Here is a 9,716-nt window from a genome sequence, read left to right on the forward strand (position 1 = left end):
TCAGAACAAGAGGGAGAAAATGAAATAATAAACAATTCAGAATCTGAATCAGAAGTTAACTATGAATCCATTCATTGTAGTAAGTGTAATAAGTGCTTAGCATGTGCTTATATATTAATAGAGGAATTATCAAAACAGTCTAGTCTTTTCAATAATTTATATATCGTTTTCAAATGTGCTTTAATATTACCATTAACACAAGTAACATGTGAAAGAGTTTTTTCGAAATTAAAAATTATTAAAATAGACTCAGATCAACACTTTCTCAAAATATACTTACTCCATCAATGCTAATATCCATAGAAAAAGATCTAACTAAAGATATAAATAAAGAAGATATAATAAATGAAATTTCCAAATCCTCAATGGAATTAAAAAGGCTACTTCAATAATTTTTTAATGTACATAGCAGTATATATTTTATTATTTAACATTATCTACTTGATAATACATTTATTAAAAAAGTGAGTTTTAATAAAGATAAATTTAAATATTTTTATGCACTAAAAAATGTATTCCAAAATAATTATACTTTCCTTTCCTTATTTTGATATATAATTTATTTTTTTTAAATTATTGGGTCCCCCCAAAAAAAAATTCTGCCTGGGCCCTCAGGTACCCAGGCCGACCCTGTTTATGAATACAATAATAATATACCTGAAAGACTTTTCAACACTGCAAGTCGTTGCTGGAAGTGAAATTGCTATCATAGCACACATTCGTATAGAAGGAAGTTATTCAGTTTCTTTAAAAACATCAGTGAAATCCATCGTATCTGACACTTCTTTTGAATTCCACATATTATACTATACTAAACCTTCCTCTACAATATTGTCCACAAATTCTCCATAAAATTGTTTAATTCGATTGAGATGCTCAGTTATTTCCTATCTTGAGAACTTTTTTAAACTTTTTGGATGTAGAGAAAATATGCAAAAATCATCATCATTTTTTTTTTGAAACCGAAATGTTAAAGATGATATTAATGAGTCCAAATATGGAAGAAAAACTGACATTCTGTAGTAGTCAATTGGATTATTTGTAGGATAATTTGATCTCAAGGTCTGTTTTGAAGTAATTCTGGGTACCAAAAATTCAATATCAACATCGTCAGCATACTGTTTAATATCTTTCATCAAAATGTTAAAAACCTGTTCACTATTACTTCTATCCGCTGAAATAATATCAGTCAATTTTGTACATGCTTGTGTACTGAAAATAAATCAATATCTACACCTTGTAGTTTGTTAGTGACTGGTTCAATAATAGCTTAATATTTTGCAATTACCCTTAAACAAACTAAAACTGTAGAGAAGTTATTGAATTAAAAATATATACTGATTTAACTGATGTATCCTTATAACCAATTATTTTAAGATAATTAAGAGCTTCAACAATATCAATATAGTTTTCATAGAACTTCCTCAAAGCCTTGTGGGATTCTGACCATCTTGTTAAACACAATTTTGTCAAACTTGGAGCAACTGAACTTCTAAGAGAACTTTCTTTAAAAAAATTAATTGTTTCTTTAAGAATTGCGATTGTATTCCTAATTTCTGGAATAGAATTTAATTCATTCAGAATTAAATTTAATTTGTGACTTGAACAATGTATATAATATATTGCTTTATTACACTTATCTTGAATTCGTTTTTGTACCCCACTAATATGACCAGACATAGTACTGGCACCATCATATCCTTGACCAATTAATTTATTTAAATCTATCCCCAATCAAGCAATGACATAATAATTCATTTGAAATATTTTCTGTATCTAATTTATTAAGTGCTATAAATCCAAGAAAATCTTCTCTCATAGTTGGGGATTGATTTTCTATAAATGTATACCTTATACATATTGATATTTGTTCTGTTCCACATATATCCATTGTTTCATCAGCAAGGATAGAATAACATTCAGGTTTTTTTATTTGTTCCAAAATTATATTTGAAGTAATAGACCCAAAAATATTAATAAATTCATTTTGAATACGATGTGATAAATAACTTGCATTCTTTGGAGCATTTTTAAAATGATCCTCTAAAACAGCGGTTCTCAACCTTTTTGAGTTCGCGACCCCCTATAATGTCACCAAGATGTCTAACGACCCTTTTGTAAAGTAAGCATTAAAAAATTGAATAAACTGTTATTGTATTTATTTATGTATATATTTTACAAAAAAAGTAATTAATTCGACTTACAGATAATTTTAAATAAATAGATAATATAATATTAAATTTAAATTTTTTTCGTCTTAAATATTTTACAAAAAAAGGTATACTATGTACATTTGAATATTTTTTAATTTAATGACTCTTTTGTTGTTGATTTGAAATAATTTTGTCAATCCTTGGCTCAATAGATTTGGATAGACTTATTCTTATTGTTGGCGATATATCCAGCCGATTTCTCGATTTGGTTTTAATTGTAGTCATCGTAGAAAATCCTGCTTCGCATAAGTATGTTGTTGAAAATGGAATAAACTTTTTTAAAGCTTCCTCTGTCAATGCAGGATACTCGGATTGAATTTTGATCCAAAATTTACTTATGTTTTTATTACTATGAAAAATCTGTACCAACCCTTTGTCTGAATACAACTCAATTAATTTTTCTTCATTTAATGATGATAATTTTTTTTTTCTGATTTAATAAATGGATTAATAACCCATAAATTGTTTAAACGAATATCTTTTGTTGGATCAAAATATTTAAGAAATTTTTCTTTTAGTTTTAATAAATGAATCGCAATAACATTTTGCATTTCATTTGTTTCATTTTCATTTATTATTTTTTCTTCCACCGTATTAAAAAAAGATGGGGACATATCAAACGTAAACTTTTGACTTTGTAATCTTTTTTCCCAAAGTTCGATTTTGTTAAGAAATGCTTCTATTTTATTGTTTGATGTAAAAATATTAGTATAGGGCCCTTGTAAACTCAAATTTAAATCGTTGAGAATAGAGAATATATCTGAAAGATAAGCAAGATTTGCTAACCATAAATTATTTTCAAAATAATCACCCAAGGGTGATTTTTTTCTCTCAAAAATATTTCCACTTCGGTTTTAAGTTCAAAAAAACGAGTTAAACATTTTCCTTGTTATAACCATCTGACATGTGTATGTAATAGCAAACTAGTGTAATCTGAACCCATTTCGTCACACATGACTTTAAAAATACGCGTATTTACTGCACTAGATCGAATAAAGTTTATAATTTTAATGCAGGTATTTAAAACATCAAATAAATTTTCACCCATATCTTTAGTGGTCAATTGCTCTCGGTGAATGAAACAATGAGTTGAAATTATATCCTTATGAGCTATCTGTTTAATTCGTGCTACAAGACCATTAAACTTTCCCGTCATGGCTGCAGCACCGTCAGTACATATACCAATACACTTGGAAATAGATAGATCATTTTTGTCGAAGTACACTAAAATAGCTTTGAAAATTTCCTCAGATGTACAAAACGTTGGTAAATTTAAACAACATAAAAACTCTTCATTTATGTCATTCAAATATACATATCTAATATAAATTAATAATATTGCTTCATTATTAATGTCTGTAGATTCATCGATTTGAATTCCATAAAATATAGATTTGTTTATTTTTTGAATAAGTTGATATTCAATGTCAACAGCCATAATATTTATTCTTCTGCTGATAGTATCATTGGACATGGGTATACTGTTTATTTTAGTTGCATATTCACTACCAAACAACTCAGTAAAAATATCTATCATGCAAGGTTTCAATAGTTTTTCACCGATTATATGCCTTTTTAGATTTAGCTATATGCATGGCTGCCAAATATGAACATTTTAAGTATTTTTTATCTTCAGTAGTAAAAGATTTGATAATTTTTTTATTTTCTTTAAACTCGTGTAATTTTCTTAAAAAAAAATCTTTATTTCGATTTTTATAATGAACGTGATTTGTTTCAAGATGACGCAAAAGTTTATTAGGTTTTAGAGATGCATTGGCCAACACCATACTACATATAATATATTGAGGCAAATCTATATTATTTTCACGTAAATAAGTAAACCCGTATTCGACGTAATTTTCATCATAGTTCAAAATTTTTGTAGTTAGTTTTACCTTTTTAAGTGGTGGTCTTAATTCATTTTCACTAACATCTGAATCAGGACCGTTCACATCTGCTGAAGATGAATTTGATGTTGAGGGTTGTTTAAAAAAATTTGACAAAGATGTTTGCTTACTCATTTTTTTAAAAATTAGGTATTGAATAAACGTACAATATGTACAAATAGCGTATAACTTATAATAACAATACTTTACCAGCAAGCTGGTGTACGACATACAACTGACGAAATACCGATAAAATACTTAGAACATCGCGTAATCGATTATATTGTTATCTTATCTGTAATTAGCCTTGCATTGTATTATAAATAAATAGTACGTTTTTGTCGACTATCGGACTATCCAAACAAAAATATATATATTTTAACACTTACTATTTATTATAAGATTCTAAGTGAAACAATTTTTTTCCCACATGAATTGGCGACCCTAAAAAAGTTGTTGGCAACCCCCAAGGGGGTCGCGACCCCCCGGTTGAGAATCGCTGCTCTAAAATATTATCACCAAACTCTACTCTAAACTTCAAAAAATCATTAAACAATGCAGAATCGTCAGAATAACCTCTTAATGGTAAGCCATGTGTCCCAAGAAAAAATATTGATGAAACTATTGACTTTGGCTTTAATGTATTAGTCTCTGTCATTAATTTAACTGAATTATCAATAATTTGATGAACATTTGTTGTTTTGTTTAACATAACAGAAATAAAATCTTTGGATTTTAATGTTGTAAACTTATGCCATTCACTATTTAAATGAACTTTTGTTTGCTCATGAAATTTTTTATAGTTCCAAAAAACGTTTTTTTTATAAATACACCTTTAAAACTACCTCTTTTAATTGGAGATTCAAATAGCACACAATATTTACATAATGCACTTCAAAACAGACGAATAACACAGCCAATCATAATGCTTAAGCCATTCATGTAAAAAGGGCCTTTTTCCATGTGTAATATCATCTTTAAAGTTATATTTTAGGTTTGGAATCTATGGGGTGTTGTAACGTGTCCGCTTCAGCACTCGAAATAGAATTAGATGTATAATAAAGATACACGATTGTTTGTATTATTCAAAGTATTTATTTATTAAAACATAACAAACGTCTGTACTGGATTTAGAAGTACATACTCTCGTCGTCTCTCGTATTCGACTCCCCGAGTTTGTCTATCACCTTACTATTTATGCTATGCGGAGTCACCTTATTATGATGACGTCCGTACGATCTCAAGGTGTACTCTATTTCTAGCCATCACCTTTGACCTGCGCACACGCTTTCCTATAATATGGACTTTTAGCAAAGTCAACGAATGTCAGTACATACATACTTATACATATTATTTATATACTAATAATAAGGATTATTACAGGGGTCATAAGTAGTTGGTATTTAAGTAAGTTATCTTGAATATTTGTATTTAAAAAAAGACCAATATCATAATCTGGTTTAATTTCATTAACAGAAGTATCATAAACATTCATCTAAAAGGACAAAATAACTTTATAAAAATGTTATCTGTTGAATGTATTTAATTAATTGACAGTAAAACACACTCTTACCTTTGATTGCTGAGTAGTCGAGTCACAAAAATTAGATGTGCTCATGTCCTACAATTAGTTTAAAAAAATTGATTAATTAAAAACAGTTAACTAGTACCTAATAAAGTAATAAATATTTACTATGGTTTGAGATTGTGTTAAAATTTCTTCAGCATCATCAGTTTTTTTTTTCTTTGAAAAACATGAATATAAATTTGTATTTATTTTACTCATGACTATACTGTAGAAGTCTTATATTTTATACTTTTTAGATAATACTAACAATAAGTATAATAATAATGATTAATTATTATTTATTAATAATCATAAAAATAAACGAGATCACAATATTCACTATTCACAGTTACGGTCTACTGTATACAACAATTACACGACTAACTGTGCGTCACTGGGTCGCATTTTCGTGAGTTATTTTATCTATAGTTGTTGTCGTATCTGTGTAAAATGAACCTATTAAACTAACTAAAAATAGCCCATTACAAAATCAAATAAATTATAATTATTAAGATTGGGAGATTCTATATTTCGTATCCCACGAATTATCCTAACCTAACCAGATGCTAGGTAGAAAATATTACTATAGTTCGTGATACTATTGATGATAATTTGCACGGACTAATAGTCCGTGATAATTTGTAATTCCATATGTTGATTACTGTCAATTATATTAATTAATTTTCATATAATTATTAATTACTGATAAGCTCGAAAAAGTTTTATTCTATATGACTATATGTATATTATTTTATATTTTTGATGGTAAAATGGAATAATATGCATGATATTTAAGTAAAGTTAAAAATTCCCAGGGGGGGCAATGTCCCCGTTGCCCCCCTCCCCCTGCGGGCGCTCTTGATCTTATTATACTTGTTAATTTTTCTTTATTTTTTATAATTTGGTCCTTAACTTGTTGGTTAATTTGAGATGAAACTGAGCCGTATTTTTTCGTTAACAGCCATGAGTTGTATTTTATTACAGCATTTTTATGCGAACTAGTATTTTTATGTTTTTTTGTCAGGTTACTTTTCCAATCGGAATATCCACGATTAATTAAAGCATCTTTTTCAATATGAGACTGAGACTGAGAAACCGTTAGGTGAGGAGGAAAATGACGACTGTAATAACAAAAAACGGCATTTAGTGTAATTGAATATTCCAACCAAGGATATTTACTATACCAACTGCTTTGAAAACATCGATGTTTTCCAGAAATAACTGTACGAGGAAAATTAATAATAGGTTGTACGGCACTTTCGTCACAAGTTGAACTTAAATCAAGAACGTTCAATTTCAAAAGTTCATTGGAATTTGTTTGTTTCAAATATGGTTTTATTGATTGGAAATTTTCGACGGATCCAAAACACTTGAAATATTTTTAGTGACATCATTTGATTTAACTTTATTAGGAATCAAAAACCGTTTCATATTATTTATTAAATGTACACTGTAACGACAACGACCATTCGGGATTGTGAATCGCACAATATTAGTAATTATAGGTAGATTATCTACCGTAAATAGTAGATACTAGGTAATTGCTTAAAATGTTAATGAGTTTAATCGTGAAACTAACTTTCCAATAAAACTTTATCTCGAGAATTTTGTAAGTAACGTTTTTATCGATTTACCTATTTTCCAATATTTTTTTTACTTATCGTCTATCGACTAGTGTGATAGTCCTAATGATATTTTAATGACGTCGCCGCGCCGTCTTGATACAGACAAATTATTATAGTGTTATAATTATAGTATACTGTTGTAAAAACGTGTTAAGCGTACGAATATATTATTTTTAATATTATTGGTATTTTCTAGAGAAAATCTGGGTAGGCCCGGGCATACCAGGCCTACCTACTGGCTACGCCCCTGTTTGACACTAAGTGGATGGATATGAATTATATGTTTTTAATCTTAACAAAAATGTGGTATATTCTGAATGTGCTGGATACGAATTATTTCGTACTAAATAAACTAACGACGGAAAATCGTTGGAAAACTTCTGTAAATTCATGGTTTTTAATAAAATTGAAAAAAATACTTAAAAAATACAAATCGATAAGATAATTTATAAGTAAAACAAAAAAAAAATATAACACAACTTGATTGATCAACGGTTCGTTAGTAATTGGTCAAATATTTTAAATTAATGTTGTCTTATTAAATACTAATCGATAAGATAATTTATCAGTAAAATAAAAAATAATACAACTTATTGTTCAACGGTTCATTAGTATTTGGTCAAATATTTTAAATTAATGTGTTCTTATTGAATATCATAACTGAAAAAATTATAATGTAACTGGGTTACCATTTAATATTTTCTGAAAAAATGATAGGGAGATTGGTTGCACTGTAAGGAGGATATTCCCCCCTAAATTTTTTTCATCTCCCTGTAAAAAATGGAACCAGAAACTCCAAATACATACTACTATGATAGATTTATATATGTTTTATATATATTTTTTTTTTATGGTTTAAAGGGTTCGTAGTGTATTTTTTGAAATTTTAAATATGTACTTTTTTTAAAGTACAATATTACTTACTTACAACCACATAAAAATAATTTAACAAATACTTTTTAAAAGCTAATTAATGTAATTACCATATTATTATTATATTTAATTTCAAATAAATTTATATATATTTATAGTTCAAGTACACTTTTGATTGAAAAACTTTAAAAAAACTATCTATACTCCAAGTTCAAATAAAATATTGATTATTAATTATTTCTAATATATTACTATTATTATTGTTTGTATTATTTTATGTATCGACCATTCAAAATATTTTTATACATTTTTGTATATTAAAAACTGCGAGTATATTTTTACTATGTTTTTATACTCTATTTCACCTAAGAGTGAACAACTCGCTGACTAAAACACGTTTTTTTCGCGCATGTTTGTTGCCACGAGAGCGCTGACGACAGCTAACAACCAATCACAGTGCTCTTAACACTCGTCGGGGGGTCTGTCGACTGCCGGCGGCTCAGTGTGTATAAGCAGAAACGGTTCATTCTTAGGTGGAATAGAGTATAGATTAGATAGAACTAAGTGATGGATGTAGGTATTTATTATATAATGATGTGCTCTTGTTTTAGTTAAAAAAAAATAAACAAAAATCGTTATTAACAATATTTTTTCATAAGCTTTTAAAGTTCAAATTATTAGGAAATATGTTAAAATCTCGAAAATTTGCAAGTAATTTTGTAGTTGAAAATTCATAAAAAAATGTATATTTTTATATTTACAAAATATTATTTCTGGAAGCATACATTCCATATAAAACCTAAAATAATAAAAAACAAGTATTTATATAATACTATATAGTATATAGTATTTATATTGAAATGTATGATGTGTTTTAAGGTTAATGATACAAAAAAAAAGCCTAAATAAAATAATAATTAATCAATTACATTTTTAACTTATCAGCCATATTAGAATTCCAAAATGTTGAATCGTAATAAATTTTTTCAATATTGATCCAATTATTAGTATAAATTACAAAATAGCAAACATCTCGACGGGAAATGTGCAACTGCCCAATAATTTGATAATAATAAATATAATCTTTTTTTAGTTTCACTTGATTTTTCACGACAGAACAATATGGTAACTATAATTAATAATAAACTCAATATGGAAATTATTAAAAAACAATCAAAGTGTTGACTTTAATGAAAGAAGTTAAAAACTAATAAATTAGATAGCAATTTGTGTATAACTTACAAGTTTACTATTAACAGCTTCGATTGCGGTCGATGTATCACGAGCAACATATGGACATTTTATTTCCATAATTGCCATATCACCAATCAAACCATCTATTCAAAACAAATTAATGTTATATAATTTATATGAAAAAATAAAAATGTATTTTACCTGGACTAGCTGCCAAGTAAGGTTCATCAGGATCAACTACCAATCCACTTTCTATAACCTTTTCTCCAATTATTTTTTCGGCTTTTTGACGTCCAATCGACTCAGTATCTCGTCCGTATTGCATTGTTTTGGATTGTATATTAGTTGCGTATAAAAT

This window comes from Aphis gossypii, unplaced genomic scaffold (assembly GCF_020184175.1).
Source record: "Aphis gossypii isolate Hap1 unplaced genomic scaffold, ASM2018417v2 Contig00392, whole genome shotgun sequence".
Lineage (NCBI taxonomy): Eukaryota > Metazoa > Arthropoda > Insecta > Hemiptera > Aphididae > Aphis > Aphis gossypii.